The following is a 12,488-nucleotide window of genomic DNA, read 5'->3' as shown; positions in this document are numbered from 1 at the left end:
CGTTTCAATACAAAGCATTTAGTCAAGTTTTAAAAATTTAAGATTAGTATGTATTGTGCTCTTAGAGAATGAATGATTTACTGAAGGGTGTTAAATAGACCCATATGTAAGCAATGTCAATATAAATCCATACATATAGACTCATCACAATGAACAGCCACTTGTATCTACTATGGGTACTCACTGTAGATGTTATTAATATGGTTTCATATTAATTGTAGGGATGAGGTAATGGATGTTTACTCCCTATTACTTGTATGGACTTTATGTTTATGATCCTGATATCTGTGATCTGTTGGTGTGTTCTTAGGGGCTACTGAGTCTATTCGGATTCATAGCAACCCTGTTTAGGGTTTCTGGGTCTGTAAATCTTTACGGGAGCAGAAAGCCTCATCTTTCTCCCATGGAGTGGCTGGTGGGTTTGAACTACTGACCTTGTGGTTAATCATCCAGTGTGTATCCTACAGCATCTGTGATCTAGATGTTAATAGTTTTGTACTTAAGCAAAACTAAGGCTTAGATAGGTAATTGACTTGCTGTTGTTGTTAAGTACCGTGGAGCTGGTTCCAACTCATAGTGACCCTGCACAAGGTTTCAGAGGCTGTAAATCTTTATGGGAAGAGAATGCCTCATCTTTCTCCCACAGAACCGCTGGTAGTTTCGAACTGCTGACCTTGAGGTTAGCAGCCTGATTCGTAATCACTACACTACCAGAGCTCCTTTATAGTTGTTGTTGTTTGGTGCCATTGAGTTGGTTCCAACCCATAGCAACGCTGTGTAGGGTTTCCGAGGAGTGACTGGTGAGCTTGAACCGCCATCCTTGCAGTTCAAACAGCTTTGCATTCTGGTGCATTAACCCACAGCGCCACTCTAGGATTTTAAAGTTAGTGGGTGGTAAAATCAGATTTTAAAACCAAACTCTATGATGCCAAAGTTCATATTCCTTTAATTCGTCTTTGTGCTCCCTCAATGGGATAAGGCTGGCTGTAGAATAAAGATGTCATTTATTCTAAAGTTTGGGAAGAATATTTCTTCCTAACACATAAAAATAAACTGGACCAATATCAAATCAACCAAACTGATTGCTGTGGAGTCAATTCCAACTTGCAGTGACCCTAAAGGACAGAACAGAACTGCCCCACAGGGTTTCCAAGGTTGTGATCTTTATGAAAACAGATTGCCACATCTTTAACCCCTAGAGAAGCTGATGGATTCAAATGACTGAAATTATGTTTAGTGTAGACTTTCTGTGATCACTGTACCACCAGGACTGCTTGGTCAACAAGCAAGGGCACTACCTAATGCAAGGCCTTCTCCTGGGGTCACATGCAGCCTGACAGGAAGTAACACCTTCTGCTAGTGCCTGGAGGACAAATGCCATGGTCACCATGGACAGAGCTTTGTAGATGAACCAAAAATAGAATGAGCTAGGAAGCAGAAAAGATAGTGAAATATCCCCAGAGAGGCAAAAGAAACACAGTCAATGCTGCAAGACAATTTGTAATTAAGATCTAAATTGTGTGATAAAAGCTCTAAATGCTCCAGACATTTAGATGATAGATCACTGAAGACTAGATTAGCTTGAAGTCTGTAGTTGGGGCAAGTTCTGAAATTTATAAAAATGAATGCAGACAGAGGATGTTTCTACATGTGTGGGTCAACAAAAGGGATGGTCAATCTTAGAGAAGATACAAGGCCAATAGGAAAATATCACTTGTTTAGGATCCAGGGGGACAGTAACTGAAATGTTAGTGGATACATGATACAAATTTTAGGGAGAAAATGAAGGAAAACATTTAGGGTTAGGGAGATGATTGGGAAGCATGGTGAAAGACAGGAAGAAGGTATGAGATCCTCTTGGATGGTAAATGTAGCTCCTCAAGTTTAGCATAGATATGCTAAAGCAAATGGAAGAAATGAGGTAAATGAGCTGAAGAGAAATTTCAAAGGGTGACTCAAGAGACAAAGTCAAATATTATACAGAAATGTGCAAAGATCTGGAGTTAGAAAACCATAAGGGGAGAACACACTCAGCATTTTTCAACCTGAAATAACTGAAGAAAAACATCCCCACTTCAACTTACAATACTGAAGGATTCATTGGGTAAAATATTAAAGGATGCAGAAAACATCCAAAGAAGATGGAAGGAATACACACAGTCGCTGTATCAAAAAGAAATGGTCTATGTTCAACCATTTCAAGAGGCAGCATATGATCTCAAGAGTCAATGGGTCTGAAGGAAGAAGTACAAGCTGCACTGAAGGCATCAGCAAAGAACACGGTTCCAGGAATTGATGGAATACAAATTGAAATTTTTCAACAAACTGATGCAGCACTGGAGCCATTCACTGATCTATGACAAGAAATTTGGAAGACAGCTATCTGGCCAATCGATTGGAAGAGATCCATATTTGTATTCATTCAAAAGAGAGGTGACCCAATGGAATATGGAAAACATAGGATAATATCATTAATATCACACACATGTAAATTTTTGCTAAAGATAATTCAAAAATAGCTACAGCAGTTTATTGACAGAGAAATGCCAAAGGTTTAAGCCAGATTCAAAAGAGGACGTGGAACAAGGGATATCATTGCTGATATCAGGTGGAATTTTGCTGAAAGCAGAGAATAACAGAAAGATGTTTACCTGTGCTTTATTGACTATGCAAAGACTTTTGACTGTGTGGATCATGACAAACTATAGACAACATTGCGGAGAAAGAGTAATCTGGACCACTTAATTGTGTTCATGAGGAACCTATTCATAGACCGAGAGGCTATCATTCAAACAGAACAAGTGGACACTGAATGGTTTAAAATCAGGAAAGCTGTATGCCAAGGTTATATTACTTCACCATACTATTCAACCTGTATGCTGAGCAAATAATCTGAGAAACTGGATTATATGAAGACAAACGTAGCATCAGGATTGGAAGAAGACTCATTAACAACCTGTAATATTTAGATGATACAACCTTGCATGCTAAAAATGAAGAAAACTTACTGATGAAGATCAAAGACTATAACCTTCAGTATGGGTTGAACCTCAATGTTAAAGAAAACAAAAATCCTCACCAATGGAGTAATGAATAACATCATGATAAACAGAGAAAAGATTGAAGTTGTCCAAGGCTTCATTTTGCTTAGATCAATACTCATGGAAGCAGCAATCAAGAAATCAAACACCATATTGCATTAAGCTAATCTGCTGCAGAAGACCTCTTTAAAGTGTTCAAGAGCAAAGATGTCAGTTTGAGAGCTAAAGTACACCTGGTATTCTCAGTTACCTTGTATCCATGTGAATGTTGAACAATGAATAAGGCAGACCATCAAAAAATTAATGCATTTGAGTTATGGTGTTGAAAAAGAATAGTAACTGTACCATGGACTGCCAGAAGAACAAACCAATCAGAAGAAGTACAGCCCGAATTTTTCCTAGAAGCCAAGATGGCCAGATTTTGTCTTTCATACTTTGGACATGTTTTCAAGAGGGAACAGTCCCTGGAGAAGTACATAATGCTTGGTAAAATGGAGGGATAGGGGAAAATAGGAAGACTCCCCGCCCTCCCCCAATGAGATGGATCCCATAGTGACAGAAACAATGGACCCGAGCATAGCAACAATTGTGAGGATGGCATAGGACCAAGCCATGTTTTGTTTTGTTGTACATAGGGTCTCTATAGGTCAGAACCTACTCAATGACAACTAACAACAACAGCATAATGGAAAGTATTATTTAACAGTTTTTAGTCTATATGGAAGATCCAAAGTAGGGTGGGATTGAGAAAAACATTTTTCTGGAAGATTTTCTGATGCAGACCATGTAAGACTAGTCAGAGGTTTGAGGCCCTCTAGGGCTGAGTGTAACAAATGAGGCCACTGGCAGTTAATGGAAAATTGCTTTCATCTTAATATTCAGTTATATATATTAAATTAATACACTGGAGCCTTTGAAAATCCACAGATAAATGTGATATTTTCCTAAAGCCGAGACTAAAGGTTGCAAGGTTAAACCTTTCTCCAAAGGATTAACTAAAAATATCTTAGCTACTTCTCGGTTCTTTGTTCTATAGACAAAGAACCCATCCTCCCTAATCCCTTTTCCAGGTGCAGCCCATTCACCTGGGCATCTCCTGCAGAACTCTCACCTTCCCCCAACTGACCTCAGGGGCTATAGATATGTTAATTGGGCCTGAGAATCCAAGTTGCTGGCCTGGGATTCGAACCAGTGAAGTACAATGTAAAGTTACCTGAATGTCTGGAAAATTACTGATGTTAGCTGTATCCTGTTTTAGTCCCTCCCAGCTTGGTGTGAAACTCCTCCCCTAAATAAAACAGAGGCCCGGGCCTCCCCAGGTGTGCATTACTGGTTGGAAGGCATGGAGTAAAGATTGCGGTGCATTACGGGTTGGAAGGCATGCATTAAAGATTGCAGGGCAGTGAGTCGCTGCCTGCAGAGGCCATGATGCCTGTAGTCCCAAGCCTGCCCACCAGTGATGTATCCACCCTGGCTTTGGGGTGCCTCATTGTCTTCTTTTGTTTGTCTGTGTATTCTTTCACTATCCCTATCGCCGCTGGATCTCCCCTCCTCGTGAACCAAAAACTTGTGACAACTATGTCGAGGGAAAACCCCGACAATTTTCTATAAAGATGTAGTAATAATTCAAGCATTTATGCATTCATTTTGATTATCCTTTCTCACTACCTAGAATTAGAGTCCTGCTGTGGTACTATAGGATAAGCACTGCGATGCTAACCACAAGGTTGGTGCTTCAAACCCATCAGCAGCTCCTGGGAAACCATATACAAGATCTCAGTGAGTCAGAACTAACTCAACAGCACTTAACAGAGTTAGATCAAAGACAGATTTTAATCCCTCTGGTGAGCCCAGTGCACTAGATTGTAGTGCTGGTCAGCTATTAAAACCCACCAGCTGCTCCTTGGAAACCCCAGACAATATCGTTGTGAGTGAGAACCAACTTGATGGCACATAACAACAACAAGTATACTAACAAAGTACATTTATGGAGGTCTGCCTATGGACCAGACACTGTGCTGTTGTTGTTGTTAAGTGCCGTCGAGTCGGTTCCAACTCACAGCAACCTTGTGTAGGGTTTCCAAGGAGCAGCTGCTGAGCTTGGTATAGAGACTTTTGAATTTCTGACTTCCCACTTTGAGACCAGGATGCTGTATTTTGTATCTCTCAACATACAAATATTACAACCAATATTTGTAGGTTTCTACTGCATCCTGGTGTGGCGCTGTGGGCTAATGCATCAGACTGCAAAGTCATTTGAACTTCAAGTTCAGTGGTTCAAGCTCAGCAGCCACTCCTCAGAAACTCTATACCGGGTCTCTATGGATTGGAACATGTTCAATAGTACTTAACAACAACTGCATATAGGAGCCTGGTGGCGCCGTACGATAAGAACTGGACTTCGAACTTTCAGGTCTGTGTTTTGAGACTATCAGCTGCTCTGCTGGAGAAAGCTGAGGCTTTCTGCTGCCGCTAAGATTTAAAGCTTTAGAAACCTTATGCAGGATCGCTATGAGTCAAAATCAATTGAAGGCACTTAACAACCACAACACATAATGCTATAAAAAGTAAGAATTTTGATAACTGTTCTGTGTATGCCCTGCATTGTTCTAAGTATTTTATATGCATTATTTCATTTAATCCTCACACCCTATGGAATAATTATAATCTCATTTTTAGGGAAGAAAGAGACTTAGTTGATTATATACATTTCCCACAGTGGCACAGCTAGCAGAGCTAAGATCTGAACACATGTTTGTCTATCTTTTCAATCATCTTGTAAGAGGAAAACAGAAAAATGCTCAGGAGAATTAATTAAAGAAGAAATATATGGATGAGAGAATGAGAAAAATATACGAGGAAGTGGCATTGGCACTGAGACTTGGCTAGGTTAGCAGAGGATATTTCAGGCTCAGGGCTAATGTCCTAGGTACGAAGGTGTTGGAAAGACTAAAGGCAGAGGCTTTACCCATGTTAGGAACTCATAGAATTGTTCAATAAATGAATTTGTGTATTCAAAGTTGTACAAATGAATCAGTGTGATCTAAGGCAGGACGGCAAGAGCACTGTGACAATAGTAACTGAAGGCAGAATAGAAGAAGAGAGATTGTAAAAGCTGATTCTACAGAATTGAGCAACTTGTTGAGATTTGGGAAGAAGGGAGCCAATGGGAGAAAATGTTTAGACTTGGATAGGCTTGTCTAAAATAACAGGCACAGCTCTTGAAACGTTCCTCAAAGAATAGGAAGCAACAACTGGAATTTAGATGAAAAAGCACAATAAACCTGTCAATTAACTTCATTTCTAGTGTTGCAGAGAATTAATTTTAGGGGGAAAAGCTTAAAAACTTTAAAAACACTTTTAGTCCAAGTTTTATACAATGCTACCCGTTCATTTAAATGAGTTCTTTGTTTTAAAAAGGAAGAAGGAGAAAGAGACAAAGTCAAACCATCAATTGACTAGTAACAAAAATACTACCTCGTTTCAAGAGGAGATGCAATGTTGTTGTATATTTTAAATAGCTGCCTTCCACAAAGTAGTTTTGGGTTTACCAAACAAATGAGATTTAGCAAAAGTGAGTTTTGACCAGTCCAATTAGTGCCTTTCTTTTTTAATGGTGAACTTCTGGGAACTTGATTTACATTGCAGAGAAATTTGAGATCATGTTATGGGAATGTGGGGCTGAAATTTCCAGTCTGTCAAAGTCTTTAAGAGAATTGTGCAAGTTATTTCTGAAATTTAATTATTAGGGTGACCTCTTTAGAACTCCCCAAATGTAGGAAGGATTTCTTAAAATTCTTTACACAATCTATTGGAAAAAGAAAGAAAGATAAGAAGATAAAAAGAAAGCGAGAGGTGGGTGGGGGAAGATTGGTTCATTCAATGTAATCCTATTCTCAAGTGAATTTGGCCTTTTTCTAGCAGGTGGTATGGTATGGTTTCTAGCAGGTAGCTCTTCGTAAATAGCTTGCCACCTCCCTCCCTACACTCTCTACCTCCTAGTTTTAAAAACAATGTCTGTGATAGGACATAGAATATCTAGGAAAGTAAGAACAAAAGGACAATTTTAGCAAAAGTTAATCTATCAGGAAAGGAATATCTGGAAACATGATTATAGAAAGCTTGTAAGCCCGCCTTCAGCCTATAACTGATTGGAATACCTAAAAGGGGTGCTAGAACTTGCCCAGTGAAAGAGGCTTCTTGAAGAGCCTTTATAGGTTATAAGACCTAAGGTTGATCCCCATCCAGAGCCTTCTGAGATGGGAAATTCCCATCCTTCTGAGATGCTGGAAATTCTCCAGCAGACCAGCCTGGAGTAGATAGAGGAACAGAAGATACTTCTTGAAAGATAGACCAGCAGGAAAAATAAAAAACAGCAGTCTGATGGACTACTACAAGAACAAGCAAGTTGTTTGCTGGGGAGCCATCAAGGCAAGCAATCAAGTTCCTTCAAGACAAACCCCCTCCCAAGACTGAAACTCAAAGGGAATACACGAGCAGGCATGTAAGCTTGTTGGCGACCACATTGGTCTACTGGTAAGAGGAAGTGGGGGGAAAGCAGCAATGAAGAGGTGGGTTGAGTCTGACCAACTTACACAGACCTCCATCTACCTGGAGTATGGTGAGAGCTGGTTGGGCCGAAGTATGTTGAGACCTGGGGACTCCTGAGCCCATGGACAAGGGCGTGGCCATGGAAGGCTAGAGCGTAGAGTGAAGCATCCAATTGATATGAAGTGAGGGGATATGTACAAGGGTGCTGAAACTTGCAGATAGTGCCCATTGGACCTAGCTTCAATGGCTGAATGTTCAGAGCCCAACTAGAGGCAGGAAAAGGGGGGGGGGAGGATTTTTTTAAAAAGAAAACAAGTGTAAATCACTACATTCTGATGAACTTGGCCTATACTTATTGTGGATTTAGAAGCTTAAAATACCAACCAAGAGAGAAAGAATCTTTACAGCAAGAATCATTCCCATCCCTCTGTGCACAGGGTTGATAGGGATGGGCAATTTCGACATTGGATCCCTAAAATAAGGGGGGCTGTAAAAGTACTAAGTGATGGCTTACAAGTTTTCAAGAGGGAGTTTATCTTCAGGTGTGCAGGTGAAGAATCCCCACTAAGTGGTTTTCATCCTGTCTAGATGGGTTTGGTGAAAGTAGATGGGGACAAGACTCACATGATTCAATAAGAGCCATTGTTGTCATGACTAGTTGTGATTGTTGCAACTGTAAATGTAGAAGTTTTGTAGCAAAAAGGGGTAGTGGTCAGTCTTACAGTCCTAGAGCAGAGGACCCTGGAACCATCAAGGGGGAAGAGTAAGAGCAGAGTGTGGGATTCTACCCAGAGAAGCGTTCACGCCAGAGACAGAGGCAGAAAAATAAAAAAAATTTAATCTATCAATTGATACAGATTGCAGAGCTTTGATCCTGTCATGATGTGAAGACTTCAGATGTTAATGATGACTATGTAAAACCGTCCAGTATGGAAGCATATAAGATGAAATTCTTGTGAATTTTTGGCCAAGAACCTAAAACTTGCTTCAGTATGTGGCTGCAATTTTGGTGCCAAATTAGAAGGCACTTTGCTGGCTCTTTTTTTATATAAAGGCCAAATGAGATAGATTGAAAATATGTACTTTGAACAGCCATGCAGAGTCTCAGGAAGTTTGCCAAACAAGATTTCCACATAAAATGTTTGGGAGAGAAAAGAGGGATGGACTATGCAGATGCTGGATGGGTTCCACCAGCCATCTGTGCAAAGAGTTACTTGGTATCACATCAGCTAAGAGCTATGAAGTAACACAGAACTACAGGCAATAACTTCATTGTTAAATGGGTCCATTTATTTACCCAGCAAGCTGCTATTCACCAAGACAAATGATCAGAATGGATCTGCATTTCCTGGGAGAAACAATAACGATGACCAAAACTATTTAAACATAAAGGAGTTTCAACATCAAACTATTACCTCAGTGCTAATGCATTAGCAGTCAAAGAAAGCAGATTAATTTACTTACGGTGAGCTAAGTGCATTCTTGGCTCGGAAAGGGAAATCATTTGCTCACTTAAGCCAGAGATCCCATTTTTGACGGCAAATGTCATTGCCTGGATTTCCCTTTGACAGTCTGGCAACCCCGCACCCCTGTTATAGTATCCATTTATTTGTCTTATTTTCAGTCAGATTAATCCATTCTGTTGTGACAAGAAGACTGATGGGTAATTGATAACTGTGATAGACACAAACAGAAGAGTTGGATGCTGAATAATTCAGCACTTTTCAGTATCAATAAGAGAACAGGTTGAAGAATTTGTGTCTCTATTTACACTTAAACTAAACTAAGTCAGCCCAGACATTTATGCTGCCAGTCTATCAGAAAACCAAACAGTGTACATTCGGTTTCCACCCGACAAAATGTTTTATAAGCTTGTAACAATATGTGTGAAGCTGCCAGAATAATAAATAGGTACAGCAGCCCATGCATGCTAATGTTATGTTGTAAGCAGTTTTGTTGACAAGTGCTAATACTTCTTTCATACTATCATCAAAAGCAGCTAATACAACAGCCATTATTTGGTGGCTTTCCAAGCAAGACATGATGGATTGTGACCTTAATATGGGTTAGCCGAGTTTTGAAAGTTAAACAACTTGCAATAAATCATAGAATTATTACAATGCAGTTTAATTGGTTAAGGACTGTTTATTTCCTAAACAGGGTGAAAAATTTCTGTTTCGGCACTTTTAATTTGCAAAGTGCATTTTCATTATGAATGGCAGTTTAATATTCTGCTCTTTTGTCATGCAAAATATGCAACACACAGGCAATCTATTAATTGGACAAAAATGCATTGCAAGCGTAAATTATCCTTTATATCATCACTTGTGAGCTTTTACATCTATTAAATGTGTTAAATGGAACATAGTTAAAGACTGTACAACTTTCAGGCTACTTCTGAAATGTAAGTCAAGCTTGAAGATGATTTTAATGACCTTTATTTTTGGCAAAATAACATAATTAAGTAATTGTAAATATAAAGGGCAATTTAAAGAGTTACTGCTTCCTTAAGGCATAGGTGTTCATATTTTATTGATTCAGTAGTCTAGGGAAACAGACAATAGCACTGTTTAACATTGATATGCCTTGAGAAATGGAATCCAGCTTCACACACATATATTTTTTTACTACAGTATAATTTCTAGAGCAGAAATTTCCATTGGCAAATGTGTAGAAATAGGTGAGTAAGGCAGTAGCAAACTGCTATTGCTGCATCGCTCCGCACAACAGAATAGCTGCCTCCATATGCTTTGGTTCAATGATGTGCCTTTGCACAGGGCTATTTAGAGTACAGAAACAGTAACCAAATACTTTGTACTAGGAATGTTGATATGACATATGCTCAGTTTTAAGAATGCCAGATCTCTCAATGTGTTCCTGTAAGACTGTTGTAAAAAATGCATGCAACCTATTCATTTACTCCCAACTCTGAAATCATTGCTCATATTTATTGACACCTGAGTAGACCTTTTTAAATTTGGGGGCCTTCCAATGACTTCAAATATTTTCCTGAGGTTGGTCCAGCTGAAACAGCCATAGTTCTGTGCTGCCACTCCAAATTGCCTTCAAATATATAGATTGTTGGCAATGCAAACTTTGAGTAAGAAGTAGATTTAGAATAGGATAGGCATTCCATTCATTTTCCAGGAGTTAAAAAAAAAAAAAAAAAAAGTGTTAAAGTTCTGTAGTTTAAACAGAATGACTAAAAAACAATTCTTTTCCATTTAAATCATCCACAGAAGCGATACAATAAAACATTTCAAACTTAAAAGATAAAGAAGAGTGGAAATCAACAGTTGTGCAAATTGAGAAAAATTGTTCATCTTTATTCATGTTATGCAGCAGCATAAGAATGCTCTAGGTTTTTAGAAATTTATTCTAAAAAGGGCAAATCTAGTTATGGAATTTTAATCTTGTGCTAATATTGATCATGTTTCTCCCATTGAAATGCCTTGCTTACCTATGTCATGCTGCAGTTTCTCTGCATCAGAAGAAAGACAGTGAGGAGACTAAAAGAGAGAGAAAGCCAGGAAGATAATATTGCTGTATTCAGTCCATTGAGCATTTTTTATGTCCCTCATGAAGGAATGTTGAGGCAAGAATGTCCTTCTTAACGAGTGAGAGTTATTTATTTTGTCAACTATCATAAAGCATCAAAAAATACTAAAAATTTAATTATTTGACATGTTAATGTATTTTCTGAATTTTATAGTAAAGAAAATGTTATCAGAGATATATCTCTATTATTTGCAAAGACATAAGAGAGACTGAAATTGTCAACTTATAAAGCCAATGGGGAAATAAAGTGATTACAGTACTTCCTGTGATATTTTTCTAAATCATAAATTCCTGGACAGATATCTGCAGCCTAGGTAAGAACTGTGGCACTATAGGAGAATGCACTGGACTCCAAGGTTGGTTTGAACCACAAGGCCAGCAGTTCAAACTCACCAGCAGCTCCTTAGATATCCTATATAGTGTCACTATGAGTTGGAACCAATTCGACAACACTTAATAACAACAACAATGCAACAACATGTAAAACTGAAAGTGTGATGCCCATATACTTAATGGTTTTATTAATATGATGTTTCAGTGATCATTTTCAACTAGTTTTCCCCTATATTTTATTATCCAAAATTTTAAACATATAGAAAAGTTGAAAGAACTGTATAGTAAATAGCCATACACTCCTCTCCATGATTGTACCACTAGTACTTTACTTGTCTTGTCACATAACTATCTATCTAACCACCCTTCTACCCAGGCATCAATCCGTCTTATATTTTGATGCATTTCAAATTTAGCTGAAGCAATTAATATGCTTCCCCTTACATTTCACAATGTGAATATCATTAACTAGAATGTACAGTTTATTTATAAAGAGCTCTGGTAGCATAGTGGTTATGAGTCAGGCTGCTAATCTCAAAGTCAGCAGTTCAAAACTACCAACTGTTCCTTGGGAGAAAAATGAGCGAGCCTTTCTGCTCCCATGAAGATTTTCAGCCCCCCAAACCCTATGCAACATTGCTTTGAGTCAGAACCAACTTCACAGCACATAACCACAATCACATAGTTTGTTTATAGTTCTTTTTTTATTTTTTGAAGGAAAAGTTTGCACATAGTGATGTGCATGAATTTTAAGCATCTCTTAATGAGTTTCACCTGACTTCTAGTGAATTCCAACAATGCTAATGAATTCTATTAGATATTGACATAGACTGAGGCTCAGTAAATACAGAACACGCAAAAACTCTGTCTTCAAACTACTCACCATCACTGTTGGTAAGTGCTGTCAAGTTGGTTCTGACTCATAGTGACCCTGTATAGGGGTTTACGAGGAGCAACTCACCATTATTGGTGGTGGTAGTGGGTGGTGTGTTCCCATGCTCTGTT

General features: G+C 38.7%; 1 protein-coding gene across 1 annotated transcript in view; it reads left to right on the top strand.

The window, feature by feature from the left end:
- Window positions 1-12,488, top strand: part of KIAA0825 (KIAA0825 ortholog) — a 645,731-nt gene that overhangs the window by 453,921 nt on the left and 179,322 nt on the right. The window lies entirely within an intron of this gene.

The sequence above is a fragment of the Chrysochloris asiatica genome, unplaced genomic scaffold, assembly GCF_000296735.1.
Source record: "Chrysochloris asiatica unplaced genomic scaffold, ChrAsi1.0 scaffold00111, whole genome shotgun sequence".
Lineage (NCBI taxonomy): Eukaryota > Metazoa > Chordata > Mammalia > Afrosoricida > Chrysochloridae > Chrysochloris > Chrysochloris asiatica.
The sequence above is the reverse complement of the archived record's forward strand: the minus strand, read 5'-3'. Positions and strand labels throughout refer to the sequence as shown.